We start from the raw sequence: 16,695 nt of genomic DNA, 5'->3' as shown, positions 1-16,695 counted from the left end.
TCCTTCGAGCCGAACACATTAGTCTCACACTACTGTTCAACGACTATCAACCGTGCCAAAAGTCCTTAGGAGCCATTTTAAGCATTTTGTTATTTTTTGCGGCGATAAATAACAGCTAGAGTCGAGTTGAGCGGTTGAATTAATTTCCCGAACAATCTTAGCTGGCGCGCATTTCCTATATTCATCTTTCGTTTTCAACACTTGCTTGGAATAAAAGGAATTTATTTTTTGTGGAATTAATTTACCATTATGTTTGGATAACGCAAACAGGAATGTCTGTTGTAATAATAAATAAATGCGTACGAATTTAGCAGTCCCTGCTAAATAAACAGACATCAAGACAAATTTTTACATTTTCTTATACCCTAAACGTACGGCGTAAGTAGGTACGTAGAGCCTTCAAGACAGAGATATCTATTCTAGAACTTTAGGGTATAAAAAGTGTAAAAAAATTGGTCTTGATGTCTGTTTATTCAGCAGGGACTGCCAAATTCAATTCTACGAACGAAATGTATAGAATGTGTTCAGTATACGTACCTCAAATAGCATTTAATGTATAAATGAATACCTACGTGAAGTCAACTGCGATCGTCTGAAGTTTTCATACAGGGACCATGATAATCTAACCCATTAGCGCCTACACCCACTTTTAGGAACCCGCCATTTTTCTAAAGCTATTAGGTAGAATTACAGTAGGTAGAAAATTGAATCAAACTCCTTAAGGTGGTTCTCCTTGCTCGATTTTCATACAACTTTCTTGGCACCCTAGCTCCTATTATATAGGGTTTCTTCACTTGTATATGTAATGTTTGGGTAGTATATATATTTCTGTCTTCGCTTAACGTAAAAAAATACTAGATTTTGATTAAAATTATTAAGAAAAAAGCCTTTGAATATTGGTAAAATTTTGCCTCATTGCTTGTTTGTGTGAGTGATGCTTATAGTATCGGTGTAATTCTAACATGGCGACTTCATTTGACAAGCAATCATTTGTAATTTGTCAAAGGTGTAACAGATGGCACTTTAAAACCGCAACACAGATTACCTGTGTATTTTGTTTTATTTTCACTCAATAGAGGGAGGTATATTTAATGCACAAAGCATGTTACGAGTATACCTACTTTATTTAAGAATCTCCTTTCTGATATAATTTCATTCCCAGATTTAATATAACTTAATAATTATTATGATTATTACACAATAAAATACATTTATATATTTATAGAAAGGTCAGTCCAAGCAATCATTCGCGTTACGGTCGTCCACCGAAAACCCTTGTGAATTCTGCTTTCGTTTCGGTAAATGTTCTCTGGAAAAGCCTATATTTATTGTAACAATGATTTTTAAACTAAAATACCTAGCTATATTTTTCTCAAAAATATATAGGTATGTGGAGAAAAATGTCATCTTCTTGTAAATAAACAAGATTCTATAATATCTTCTGCTTGTGCATAACAATAACATTAGTAGATGATATTTTTAGGGTTCCGTACCCAAAGGGTAAAACAGGACCCTATTACTAAGACTTCGCTGTCCGTCCGTCTGTCCGTCTGTCTGTCACCAGGCTGTATCTCACGAACCGTGATAGCTAGACACTTAGACAGTTGAAATTTTCACAGATGATGTATTTCTGTTGCCGCTATAACAACAAATACTAAAAACAGAATAAAATAAAGATTTAAATGGGGCTCCCATACAACAAACGTGATTTTTGACCAAAGTTAAGCAACGTCGGGAGTGGTCAGTACTTTGATGGGTGACCGTTTTTTTTTTTGCTTTTTTTTGTTTTTTTTTGCATTATGGTACGGAACCCTTCGTGCGCGAGTCCGACTCGCACTTGCCTGGTTTTTTCAAAAATGCTGCCTTTCACCCGAGTTAAAACACTCTACTTTTCATTTCGCATACGAGGAAAGTAAAATGCATGTGTTTTTTTAAATACATTTTTATAGTAGGTATTTTTGAGAGTAGGTATTTTCAATTAACAATTTGAAAAGTAATTTATGGAATGGGGAGTCAAATATCAGAATGGAAATTGTATAACAAATCCATTTATACCCAAATTTCAATTGCTTATTGTAAAAAGAATAATAAAATCGTACTTGGAATTGGAACCTAAACTGCTCTAGTGCAGAAACGTATCATTTCCTGCACACCTTTTACAACAACAATGACCCTCTTTCATATATTCGGTCAAATTGTGCTTTTTGAAAACTAATTATATCCAGCCTTTTATGAATGTAGTATGATACCTTAGGGTATGGTGCTTTACGCACACTAGCGTCCCTTCCCCTCCCCCTGACGCAACCCCCCCTTTTTGCATGAAATATGTCCCGGTTCACAGTTTTTGACATTTTTTGAGGAAAGTATACATTTTAGGAAAAAAGTGTCAATGAAAGAAATAATCCTTAATAAATTCTTAATAAAAAAGGTCATATTCATTTTTTTTATATGATGCACCTAATTCATGTATAAGCTTGTCAAAATTCGAAATAACATAGTTTTTACTTAGGGTTCGAAACTCATTTATTATACACGGTGTAACATGAGGAAACCGAATAATTTTAACAGCGTATTCCTGATCACATTTAGAGACAAAAATGTCCTATAAACTTTTTGAAACTCGCCTAGTTTCAGAGTTAATACCAATAAAAAAAACAATTGTTACATAGTTCAAAACGCCTTTTTGATGGCGATGTTGCTACTATGGGATTTAGTCTAAATATCCTTATTGATATGTCAAAAAGTGACAAGTAACACTTTGCAAAAACTAAGTTTTACGAAAAAAAAACATTTTAAGTGACAAGTTTACCAATAGCATTTAATTTTTATATACAAATTCATTCATAAAATTAAAAAAAAAAACCAAGCAAAAATTTTTTTTTGGCGATATTGACCTAAACACATATTACATCTTTTCCTTTTTTTGACCTCATGTATACATTTTAGGATAAAAGTGTCAATGAAAGAAATAGTTCCTTATTAAATTCTTAGTAAAAAAGGTTATATTCATTTTATAACACTTATTTTACAAGGTGTCCTCAAGAAATGCGAAAGATTTTATTTCTGAGGTCAAATTAAAAGAAGGAAAAAATGTTTGTATGAGTTTAGGTCAATTTCGCCGAAAACTATTGTTTTTAGGGTTCCGTACCTCAAAAGGAAAAAACGGAACCCTTATAGGATCACTCGTGCGTCTGTCTGTCTGTCCGTCTGTCACAGCCGATTTTCTCCGGAACTACTGGACCAATCAAGTTGAAATCTGGTACACATATGTAAGTTTGTAAACAAATGAATTTTAAACATGGGGGCCACTTTTGGGGGGTAAATGAATAAATAAAAAAATAAAAAATTTCAAACTATATCATGTTACATATCAAATGAAAGAGCTTATTGTAAGGATCTCAAATACATATTTTTTATAATTTTCGAATAAACAGTTTAGAAGTTATTCAAGAAAATAGGCAAAAAATGACTATTACCCCTCCCCCTTTATCTCCGAAACTACTAGGTTTAAAATTTTGAAAAAATACATAAAATAGGTCTATACCTATAGATGACAGGAAAATCTATTAGAAATGTACAGTCAAGCGTGAGTCGGAATTAATTACAGTTTTTGATCCGACTCCTACGGATTTTTTAAAGATTTCACTCACGTTTCGCATAAATAATGTTTAGTTTTAAGTTTATAAAATACATATGTTACATATGTTAGTCTGTAAGGTATTTGTAATATGGGCCTTGTTCCCTGAATTAAATATCTAAATAAATAAATAAATAAAATAAAAAATACATTGTTAAAAATTGTGTAATATACGGAATCCTTGGAACGCGAGTCCGACTCGCACTTGGCCGCTTTTTTTATTTTTTTAATATATATGTATGTACATAAAAAGTAAATGTTATTGGTAAACTTGTCAGTTAACATGGATTTTTACTTCTTTTTCGTATAACATAGTTTTTGCAACGTGTTACTTAATTGTCACTTTTTGACATATCAATAAGGATATTTAGACTAAATCCCATAGTAACAACATCGCCATCAAAAAGGCGTTTTGAACTATGTAACAATAAAAACTTGTTTTGTTTTTAAATTGGTATTAACTCTGAAACTAGCCGCATTTCAAAAAAGTTTATAGGACATTTTTGTCTCTAAATATGATCAGGAATACGCTATCAAAATTATTCGGTTTCCTCGTGTTACACCGTGTATAATGAATGAGTTTCGAATCCTAAGTAAAAAATATGTTATTTCGAATTTTAACAAGCTAATACATGAATGTGCATAATGTAAAAAAATCAATATGACCTTTTTTATTAAGAATTTATTAAGGATTATTTCTTTCATTGACACTTTTTGCCTAAAATATATTCTTTCCTCAAAAAATGTAAAAAACTGTGAACCGGGACATATTTCATGCAAAAAGGGGGGGTTGCGTCAGGAGGAGGGGAAGGGACTCTAGTGTGCATAAAGCACCATACCCTAAGGTATCATACTACATTCATAAAAGGCTGGCTATAATTAGTTTGTCTTCCCCATACATTAGAACACAATTTAACCGAATCATGAAACGGATATTTCTTGTTTTCTTTGCATTAGCATTTTTCTCTCGATAATTTAATCAATTTGCAACATAAGTAGAAGAATCCTCATATATCCATAAATATCAAAATATAAAAGGACATACATTTTCAGAAGAATTCCCCGTGCGGCGTTGCCAAACGGTTTAAAGTACAACATGCTCGCAATGTTTGAATGTCAATAAGTCGACAATGAAAAATTATATTTCAAATCAATTCAAACTTGATATTTTTGACAGTAATGGGTTACTTAAATAAGAAGGCATTTTTCGCCCGGGTCTACTATGGTCAAATGGTCTAGTGGCTTTTAGCTACTGAGTATAAGTCTAACAAGTTGAACAGCATGACAGGGTTCAAACCACGAACAAAGACTCATTTCTTTTTGTATTTATTTATTTATTTTATTTCATCTTTTTGGTAATTTTATATGCCTTATTTTAAAAGTTATTTTAAGTAAATGTGTTATATTTGATTATTTCATGTAGGTATATCATTTCAATAAAATTTTGGAAACTTTTATTTTATACCTGGTCAAGCAAATCTTTTAATCTTGTCAGTAAAAAAACCGGGCAAGTGCGAGTCGGACTCGCGCACGAAGGGTTCCGTACCATAATGCAAAAAAAAAACGGTCACCCATCCAAGTACTGACCACTCCCGACGTTGCTTAACTTTGGTCAAAAATCACGTTTGTTGTATGGGAGCCCCATTTAAATCTTTATTTTATTCTGTTTTTAGTATTTGTTGTTATAGCGGCAACAGAAATACATCATCTGTGAAAATTTCAACTGTCTAGCTATCACGGTTCGTGAGATACAGCCTGGTGACAGACGGACGGACGGACGGACGGACGGACGGACGGACGGACAGCGAAGTCTTAGTAATAGGGTCCCGTTTTACCCTTTACGGAACCCTAAAAAGGCGCGAAATCCAAATGTTCTATGAACGATATCCCTTCGCGCCTACATTTTTCAAATTTGCCGCCTTTTTCTACTGACAAGATCTGCTTGACCAGCTATACTTCGTCGATAGTTGACTTCTTATGTACCTATTCTGCGATCCTAATTATTTTAATCATTATTTATATCCTTTGAAAACCGGAAAATAAAAATACTTTTATAAATCTTCCCATAATATTATTAAAAAATAATTAAAATACTGAAAATATTTTACTCACGTAAGTTTAGTTTCGAAGAATAACATACGCTTAAAATAATTCAAAAGAGAATGCTAAAATTATAAAATAAAAAAAAACTGGCATTGTCGGGGTTTGAACCATGTATCTTAGCTACAATCTGATTTTTTTCAAAATAGAGGCTACGGGTGCCACGAGCACATGACAGTTGATGGTCGAAAACATTAGTTGCTTCTGAATGCCTTGTAATTCTTAATCGTTGCTCAAACAAGAATTTATAATTTAATTTCCAATCTTTTTTCAACAATAAACATTTCATCCGCTGCGCCCTCTAGGTTACTTTACTGTAACATTACGAATCTGCTGACATTTGACACTGACTTTAAGGTGACTTTAAGTACGTAAGTGTGCGTGAATGCAAGAAATTGCAATATTTTGCAGTTGGATTCCGGTAATAACGAAATGAGACAATGTTGAGTTGAACATGTCTCGATTTGGATGTAGTATTTTTTATAGTTTTCGCACATATCAACACATCTTATGAAACTTTGTATTTTGGGAGAAATAGTGAAAATCCACAATTCGTGCACAGTGACGCCATCTTTTGGCTGATAATCGGCATCCCATCCCTAGACATCCACCTTAACCCAGGTGTACCCAAGTACATCAAGGAATTTAAATTCCGACCCATTTCGTACTTTGTCACAGTGACAATCAATATGAAAGCCGCTAGAGACCTCATACGGTTGTCACTGTGACAAAGTACGAAATGGGTCGGAATTTAAATTCCTTGACTGTACCTATACTTATTGTCAGCTTATAATGTACTCGTATTATTTGGAGTATTTACGAATACTTTTCTGCCTTGTTTTACAGGCGGTTGGAGATGGAGACAGTAATTTGTAAATATAATAACTTATTTAAAAATACTCAAATAACTTAGCATGTAATATTTAAAATATTTGAAATAGAATCAGACAATGAGCGCTAATGGGTTAAGTGGACCTACCCTCTGACCCTCCTTTTGGTCACCTTTTTTTGGCCGAAATAAGAAGTGACGTTTAACCGTTCATATTTGTCAAAAACCGTAGATTCAACCAAATGCAAAAAGATGACTAAAAATTCATTCAGGGTTATTATTATCAGTTATTATACAAAGAGGTTAAAGTTAAAATAAAAAGATTACCCTTTTGTGTTTAGGATTCCGTACGACCATAATAATTTATGCATAAGGAGACTGTAATAAATAAATAACAAGAGTAAATTGAATAACAGTTCCTCGACTGCCAACAATATCGCCAAGTAAATCATTGCCCCAACATTAACCAATTCCAATTCATATTATATTGTAATTTCATAGTTACGGAGTTAATAGACAACTAATTTAGTCCCTCGGGCCTGTAGGAAGGACATAAATATGGCCCGGGCATGTTTATGACACTACAAGTAAAGTAGCAACTATCGCCCTTGAGGGCTTCCTCGATCAACTATTATATTTATTATTTATGAAGTATTAATAGTACAGTAAGGTAGTAAGGAGTGCTATCCTGAACACCACTGCAAATAGTAAATACACGCGGAAAAATTATTGGACACTTAATACGACACGACCACTTCTTTGAAACTATCCTGATAGGATCTACTATTCCGGATAGGACGCAAGCGGGGAAGAGCAGCTTTTTGGAGCATTTCTTAGGGTAAGTGGGGTAAGCAGGGGTCGTGTCGTATCAAAAAATCAAAGAGCTGGCGCAAGATAGGGAAAGCTGGAAGATACTCCACCAACAAGAGAATAACTCTTAAGAGTCTTAAGTTAAGGATGATGATGTACATGATGTACATATACAGGGATTATGTTCTTACGGGATGGTCCAAACATTACATTGTGCGTGCAGTATTATAAATGTATCGTTTTTTGTGACACCTTTACGTCAAACGTTAAACGTTTGATTTGATTAGGTATTAGTTGTACTAAGTAGTAGGCAACGGTTCCTGTCTACACGTCAACACAGCAAAAAAGAGGTGTCCTTTGAGCTTAGAGCATTTAGTAGTAGTAGTAGTAGTAGTAGTAATCACTTTATTGTACACAACACAGGTTTACAAAAATAAATTACAGTAATGGAAGTACATTTAATAACTGGATTCGCCTTTAAGACTTACCTCTCTGCCGAAAACCTTTGTATAGACTGACATGGCTATTTGTAGGTACATTACGTACAAATCATGTAGAAATAGCAATACATTTGACGTCCCCTCCCCCGCAAAAATTGGCAGACTGTTTTGTACAGAAAATGACAGCCATGACGTCTCCAGTTACTAAACGCTCTAAGCCTTGAGACATCAGATCTCCTAGGTGTTTATATATTCACGTTGCTGACTGTACTTAAAGTGCTTTCACACTTACTTACTCCAATCTATATATATAAATGCAAGTGTCCTGACTGACTGACTGACTGACTGACTGACTGATTCATCAACGCAGAGCCGAAACTACAAAAGCCAGAAAGTTGAAATTTGCACACCAGATGGTATTTATAAAGTGTACAAGAGATAAGAAGCGATTTTGAGAAATTCAACCCCTAAGGGGGTTAAAAAGGGGATGAAAGTTTGTATGGGGTTAAAGTTTTCTTTTAAGCTAGGAATTTGAAACTTCGTAAAACGATATGTTATTAAAATACAAGAAAACTAATTTCAGCGTTTTTGAAAATTCATCCCCTAAGGTGGTGAAAAAGGGGTTGAAAGTTTGTATGGATATCAAAAAAATTTTCAAGTGGTGGACTTGAATCTTTGTATTTAGGGATATTATTAGAAGACAGGAAAAGTAATTTCAGCGTTTTGTAAAATTCATCCCCTAACAGGGTTAAAAAGGGGTTGAAAATTTTAATCCATTACAAATGCTTCGAAACTTCGTACAAAGGCATAATAGCTGATAACAAAAAAAAGTGATTGCAACGTTTTTGGAAATTCAACCCCTAAGGGGGTTACAAAGGGGATGAAAGTTCGTCTTCGGGTGCAAATTTTATTTTAAGTTAGGAACTTGAAACTTTGTAAAAAAGTATCAAATTTAAAGACAAGAAAACTAATTTCAGCGTTTTAGAAAATTCATCCCCCAGGTGGTGAAAAAGGGGTTGAAAGTTTGTATGGATATCAAAAAATTTTTCGAGCGCGGGACTTGAATCTTTGTATTTGGGGATATTATTAAAAAACAATAAAAGTAATTTCAGCGTTTTGTAAAATTCATCCCGTAACAGGGTTAAAAAGGGGATGAAAGTTAGTATGGGGTTAAAGTTTTCTTTTGAGCTACGAATTTGAAACTTCGTTAAAAGATATATTATTAAAATACAAGAAAACTAATTTCAGCGTTTTTGAAAATTCAACCCCTAAGGTGGTGAAAAAGGGGTTGAAAGTTTGTATGGATATCAAACATTTTTTCGAGTGTGGGACTTGAATCTTTGTATTTAGGGATATTATTAGAAGACAGGAAAAGTAATTTCAGCGTTTTGTAAAATTCATCCCCTAACAGGGTTAAAAAGGGGTTGAAAGTTTGAATCCATTACAAATGGTTTTGAAACTTCTTAGAAAGGCATAATAGCCGATTACAAAAAAAAGTGATTGCAACGTTTTTGGAATTTCAACCCCTAAGGGGGTTAAAAAGGGGATGGAAGTTCATCTGCGGGTGCAAATTTTATTTTAAGCAAGGAACTTGAAACTTTGTAAAAACGTTTTAAATTAAAATACAAGAAAACTCATTTCAGCGTTTTTGAAAATTCATCCCCTAAGGTGGTGAAAAAGGAGTTGAAAGTTTGTATGGATATCAAACATTTTTTCGAGCGCGGGACTTGAATCTTTGTATTTGGGGATACTATTAGAAGACAATAAAAGTAATTTCAGCGTTTTGTAAAATTCATCCCCTAACAGGGTTAAAATGGGTTTCAAAGTTTAAATCCATTACAAATGCTTTGAAAATTCTTAGAAAGGCATAATAGCCGATTACAAAAAAAAGTAATTGCAACGTTCTTGGAAATTCAATCCCTAAGGGGGTTAAAAAGGGGATGAAAGTTCGTCTTCAGGTGCAAATTTTATTTGAAGCTAGGAACTTAAAACTTTGTAAAAAGGTATTATATTAAAATACAAGAAAACTAATTTCAGCGTTTTTGAAAATTCATCCTCTATGGTGGTGAAAACGGGGTTGAATGTTTGTATGGATATCATGCATTTTTTCGAGCGCGGATCTTTGTATTTGGGTTATTTGGGTATATTATTAGAAGACAATAAAAGTGATTTCAGCGATTTGTAAAATTCATCCCCTGACAGGGTTAAAATGGGGTTCAAAGTTTGAATCCAGTACAAATGCTTTGAAACTTCTTAGAAAGACATAATAGCCGATTACGAAAAAAAGTAATTGCAACGTTTTCGGAAATTCGATCCCTTCACTCCCAAAAACGGGATGAAAATTCGTCTTGGGGTGTAAATTTAATTTTAAGCTAGGAACTTTAACTTTTTGGAAAAAAGGTAGATAATAAATTAAAAAACATGAAAACTAATTCAAGCATTTTTGAAAATCATCCCCCAAGGTGGTGAGAAAGGGGTTGAAAGTTTGTATGGAGATCAGATATTTTGTGAGTGCGGAATGCGGAACTTGAATCTTTGTATAAGGGCATAGGTTACCTACCTATTATGAGAATACAAGAAAAGTAATTTCAGCAACCAACATCAAAATCCACTTGACTTAAAACTTCATACAACTTGCTAAAAAAGAATAGTACTTAATTTCAACATTCCTTGGATATGAAAATTATAGGTACTAAAGATGTAAAATCATAAAATGTTGAAGATAAGATTCCACGCGGACGAAGTCGCGGGCAACAGCTAGTACTCCTATAAAACATTGACACATGTATGACACACATGCTTTGGTTTGGCTATCAAAAATAAACGCCCGAACAGGGACTTGAACCCTGGACCCTTGGATTAAAAGTCCAATGCTCTACCGACTGAGCTATCCGGGCTCTTGTACGGTAAGCAAAATAATTACTTATATACATACAAACATTGATTTAATAGTCCAACTAAATAAAAGTACATAATATACAATTATGAATCTTTTTCACCAAACAATAAGTTCTATAACGTGAGAGAGACGTAAAAAAAAGGTGGTTACAAAATTCAGGCCTTGAAGGAGAACGTTATTGTACAAAACACTTGTTTTCACACAATTTTACTATGTAATTAGGTGGTACAATACATAACTCAGACATTTTACGACAGCAGAACTGTCGTAAATGGCTGGGTCAAATACTTATAACATTTTTAATATTTACCTACATATCATTCGGTAATATAAGTACTTACTGTAAATTCGACCTAATTAGGACCCACCTACTTATTTGTGCTAGTAGTAGTATATTTGAGAAGAAAGGGTTAACAATAAGAAATTAAACTCCAAACCAATATCATTCCCTTACATATGTAGTGCACAATTGTTTTCCATCGTATTTTCTCGGAAACGTTCGTATTTGTCATGCTACTTCAGTGTACCTCAGTACCTACTTTTTGTACCCAGACTTACTGAAATAGCAAAACACGTTCGTACGTTTCCGTGAAAATACGATGGAAAATTATGAACTACATCTGTACAATAATAGGTGGTAGGTACAGAAGTGTTCTTGTGTTTCCAATGCGTGGGCGAAACGGGCCGTCGTCGCCCCCGGCCTCGCGCGAAGCCCCTTCAGGCACAGTGAAAGAACAGGGCCTCGCAGATGCGACTTCGCCCATGGCTAGATTAGTTCACGCAACGCCAGTGCCTATGTACATAATTAATGTAGGCCCCAAACCGTCTAGTTCTTCCGGGCCGTGTTGTGCGCGGGTTATGAATGTGTGAGCATTCGTAGATATAATTTAGTGATTGTTTTCTTATTATAATGTACCCGGACGGTTTTGAGATAACACGCGGATGTAGGTACTCGAAAACCGTTAGCTTCCAAGACAAGACTACAGACCAGACTGGCTACAGCTTACAAGATAGACCTTAATTGAAAAGGATCAAGTAACTGTGTACAGCCTTACGTATTATACTTTAGGATTGTGACCATAGCATATCAGTTACAGTGCCTTGACTCCAAACCCTTCCTTAATTGTACCTACTAGTTTAATGTTTCAATTATTTAAGTATTCCTTGTTTTTGGTAAACCTAATCAAATTTTCTGTAGAACTGTATATACGGCGATTATCGTGCATACCAATTTTTGAAAAATGTCTGAAACAACTCTGTGTACCTAACTCCAACACTAGTCAATTTGAGAATATTGGTTACTTAAGCTATTAAAACAAGTATGGTTAATAATATCTGTTTTAACCGATTCGTTGCGTGTTCCATTTTCGAAAACTTTTGGCTGTGGCGCGGAACAATCATTTCGTGACACGGCAGCCATGCCATGCGCCATAGAATATGATGACACTCCTCCCGTGTCATACGCCACACGTAAAAACATTGATGACACGGCAGCCATGCCATGCGCCATAGAATATGATGACACTCCTCCCGTGTCATACGCCACACGTAAAAAACATTGATGAAACGGCAGGCGTGTCATCAGCCCCGAATCGGTTAATAGTTTCACAACGAATACTTCCTATATTTGACTTCAAATTTTAATGTACTCCGCACTAGCAATGTACAAATTGCAGAAATTGCAGAAATTTTCTCGGAAATTTCAGAGAAATTACCTGAAAGAAACTTAGAAAGTTCTCTGTGAGAATGTTCCCATGAGAACTTTAACGTTTTGTGTAATATATTATTTACACGCCACATAACAGAAAAGCGGGCAGGCGAAATATTTAAAATGGCATGTGTCTACGTCGGTCTTGACACGATTAGATTGTTTATTAAATTTAAGTTCCAGAGGGGGAATATCCTGTGGTCCGTTTTCATAACTATGGTTTTCGTAACTGGCTGCCAAATAAGATTAATTTTTCCTATTTCATAATTAATTATCAAACAAGAATTTACTTTCTGGTTTCGTAATCGAGTTTCGTAACTGGTTATGAAATAAGTTTTTTTTTTCTGTTTTCGCCTGGATTGGCTACGAAATATGAATTATTTTTCGCTGCTTCGTAATTAGTTATCAAAAAATAATTTATTACTCTTTTAGTAATCGAGTTTCGTTATTAACTTCGATATATTTTTTGTGGAAGTTAAGTTCCCCTTTTGTTGCCAATTTACCCTGTGAGTGACTGACTGGGTAAATTGACTACAAAAGAGAAGAGAGCAACATCCAGGCTCTTTCTGTACCAAGTTTGATTAAAAAAAAGCGTAGATACAATAAAAATACCTACATAGATATCCCAACAGTAAATTAGAGAAAATAAAAATACGAATATTGTAAATCATCTACCTTAATTTTCTAGATTTGTATAGATACAAAAGCTTGTTAAAACAGAGTACCCTTAGTAACAGTAAAATAAAAGAAAAATATGACCTAACTTCCTTCTTCTTAGTCTAATCTAATACATAAATGGAGCAATAATCTCAACGCAGTGCCCGGTAGTTATTTTGTTTTCAACTAACTCTGCTACTGCCCTTTCAATCTCTTGATCGATTTCTTGATAGTTTTAATTTACCTTCATTGATCGCTTATAATTGCGAAGTTTAGTTTCCATTTCTAACACATCTAATATTTGTGCTATATTGGGATTCTTTCTTCCCACATATTTATTTATACGCAAGTGCCACGCCTCAACTGCGTTTGTGGTTCGGATTTTCATGTCTTCGCAGCACCACTTTTTAATAAATCCGATGTCTTTCATCCAATGGACTATGGAAAACAAAGTGAAAGGTATGAAGATTTTCAGAAATATGCCTACTTTTTCGTAGAAGGATGGAATCAGCTCATGATTCTGAGTATATAAATAACATTAAATTTGTCTTTCTTAAAAAAAAGGTGTGTATCGTTTTACACGAGAAAGGTACTAAGTGTATCACACGAAAATGTCCAATTATGAAAAAAGAAAAAGTAATAAGTTTTGATAATTAATTACGAACGAAGAAAAAATACTCGATTACGAAAGCAGAAAGTGAATTCTTGTTTGATAATTAATTGTGAAACAGGAAAAATAAATCTTCTTTGGCAGCCAGTTACGAAAACCATAGTTATGAAAACGGACCAAAGGGAGAATATTCTTCATAGAAGTTTCGCAACTTAAGAAACTTCTCCTCGGTGCATTGCTACTCCGCACTCATAGTACTGCTTACATCTCTTCAGTACGTCTGTAATGCAAAGCCTAAGGATAAAACCGGGGATCATTAAATTAATAAACTACTTAAGTACCTACCTTAATTACTACACAGATAATCAATTAATTTTATTACACTAGAGTCGTTAATTCATGGTTAATTCGTTTCAAACTCGTGACTTGTTTAACGTCTGAACCTAAGTACAAACTGGTGTAAAGGGGTCCACTGATTAACAGTCCGCCGGACGGTATCGGCCTGTCAGTTCTTCGGAACTGTCAAAATTTGGTTCTAACTGACAAGCCGATACCGTCCGGTGGACTGTTAATGGGCCTCTTAAGTAGGGTGAATCAAAGCAAAATTAAGAGTCACAAGAATCCGCCATCAAAAAAAATAAACATTATAATTGATTATAATATTTAAAACTTTCGCGTTTCGCTGCTTATATTCCAACGGTAGCATTTGATGGTGAAATATTAACTTTCAACCCGCACCCTAAATATCTTGGTGTTACGCTGGACCGCTCACTTACTTTCGGTCCCCACCTTCAAAAGCTGAGCAAAAAACTTGTGACCCGAAACAACATTCTCCACAAATTAACTGGCACGACTTGGGGAGCAAAAGCGGACGTTCTTCGTACAACTGGCCTGAGCTTAGTCTATTCTGCTGGTGAATACTGCGCACCAGTCTGGCTCAATAGCGCACACACAGAGAAAGTTGACGTGCAACTGCGTAATACTATGCGATGTAGGTATATCAGGCACGATCAAATCCACACCCGTACAATGGCTCCCAACCCTAAGCCACATCCCACCACCTCATCTTAGACGACAATTGGCACTGGTAAAAGAAGCGAACAAAATTCACAGCGACCCGAACCTGCCGATCCACCAGGAATTCCTTAACCCACCACAGCATCGTCTGAAGTCTCGACACCCGCCCTATCAAACCGCTCAAAACCTGACGCAAGGTGGCTTCAATATAAAAGACGCTTGGAAAGATGAGTGGCAATCTAACCTGCCAAACCCCAGCCTAAATGCCTACGATCCTACCAAAAAGCCGTATGGCTTTTCAGCATCTAGGAAGGAATGGTGCCAACTAAACAGACTCCGTACCGAACATGGACGCTGTGCGGACTACCTGTTTAAGTGTGGTTGGCGAGACTCACCAGCATGTGACTGCGGGGCCCCAGTACAGACTATACACCACATTATACATATTAGTTGCCCGAAACGGAAATATGTCGGAGAGGCCCTAGACCTTCACTCGCCTAATGCACACGCTGCCCAATGGGTGAAGAATTTAGATATCGTATTGTAAATATTGTAATTGATAATTAGCGACTCTGTAAATGCCATACGAATAAATAAATAAATTTCGCGTTTTGAACACATATTAACTGTTTTCTTTCACAAAGCTCTTTTCTCTCGCTGTCGCAACATGGGATCCTTTTTACCCTTTTTAGGGTTCCGTGCCTCAAAAGGAAAAGGACCTTATAGGATCACTCGTGCATCTATCTGTCTGTCCGACAATTTCCCCCTTTATCTCCGAAACTACTGTCTAAAATTTTGAAAAAGAAAAAAGCTTTACCTATAGATATAGAGGACAGGAAAACCTTTTAGAAATGTGCAGTCAAGCGTGAGTCGAACTTAATGTACGGAACCCTTGGAACGCGAGTCCTACTCGCACTTGGCCGGTTTTTTAGGGTTCCGTACCCAAAGGGTAAAACGGGACCCTATTACTAAGACTTCGCTGTCCGTCCGTCCGTCCGTCTGTCACCAGGCTGTATCTCACGAACCGTGATAGCTAGACAGTTGAAATTTTCACAGATGATGTATTTCTGTTGCCGCTATAACAACAAATACTAAAAACAGAATAAAATAAATATTTATGTGGGGCTCCCATAAAACAAACGTGATTTTTTATCAAAGTTAAGCAACGTCGGGCGAGGTCAGTACTTGGATGGGTGACCCCTTCGTGCGCGAGTCCAACTCGCGCTTGACCGGTTTTTCTTGGTACGGAACCCTGAAAATATGGCATAAGCAGACGTTTAGCGAGGGGATGCGCCTGCGTCGAAGACCTCGCTATTAGAAGCTCTATTATCGACTAATGACCGGCTCCGACTGCAGAACTAGCTCAGTGCAGTACACAATACCAAAACAGTACGACATGAGCGTACAGACTTTAAAAGTTGCAAGCGTTACCAGAGGCCATACCGCGAAAAACGAAAATCGCAATTTTCTTTATCCGCCTTTTACCGTTCGAATATCAGAGGCAGATAACGAAATTTTGAGTTTTGCTGTCGAACCTTAGATGTACAGCCTTAACCTTACTATTAAATTAATGGTAACATTCCATTTCTAACCGCAGCTGCACTACTGGTATGTACTGAACGCGTCGCTGTCATTCTCAATTTCCATAGTAAAATGAACAGTAATGCAGCTGTCGTTGGAAATGGACTGTCACCTTAAGAGGGAACGCTTGTTATTTATTGATCGAAATGGTCTAAAAATAGTTAAATCGAAGTAGGTAGGTACCTATAAACAAGTTGGACCAGTAACTTGTGATTAATTTACTTTACCTGTTCATCTTTTCCACTTAATAGAATACCGAAAATTCGAAATCTAACAAAAACACATAAAAAATTACGAGTATTTATTTCTCATAATAATAAACATTAACTTACATTTCATTGTTAAAATGCAGTAAACGTCTGCGAACGATGCTATTAAGATTATAATAAATTTAACTTTTCCACTTT

At 35.5% G+C, this 16,695-nt stretch overlaps 1 non-coding gene across 1 annotated transcript; it reads right to left on the bottom strand.

The window, feature by feature from the left end:
• Positions 1-10,640: 10,640 nt before the first annotated feature.
• On the bottom strand, positions 10,641-10,713 carry Trnak-uuu (transfer RNA lysine (anticodon UUU)). The gene has a single exon. It is a non-coding gene; the product is annotated as a tRNA-Lys (tRNA).
• Between the last annotated feature and the right edge of the window lie 5,982 nt (positions 10,714-16,695).

The sequence above is a fragment of the Cydia fagiglandana genome, chromosome 22 (genome assembly GCF_963556715.1).
Source record: "Cydia fagiglandana chromosome 22, ilCydFagi1.1, whole genome shotgun sequence".
In the NCBI taxonomy this organism is placed as follows: Eukaryota; Metazoa; Arthropoda; class Insecta; order Lepidoptera; family Tortricidae; genus Cydia; species Cydia fagiglandana.
This window is presented reverse-complemented; position numbering and strand designations above follow the sequence as displayed.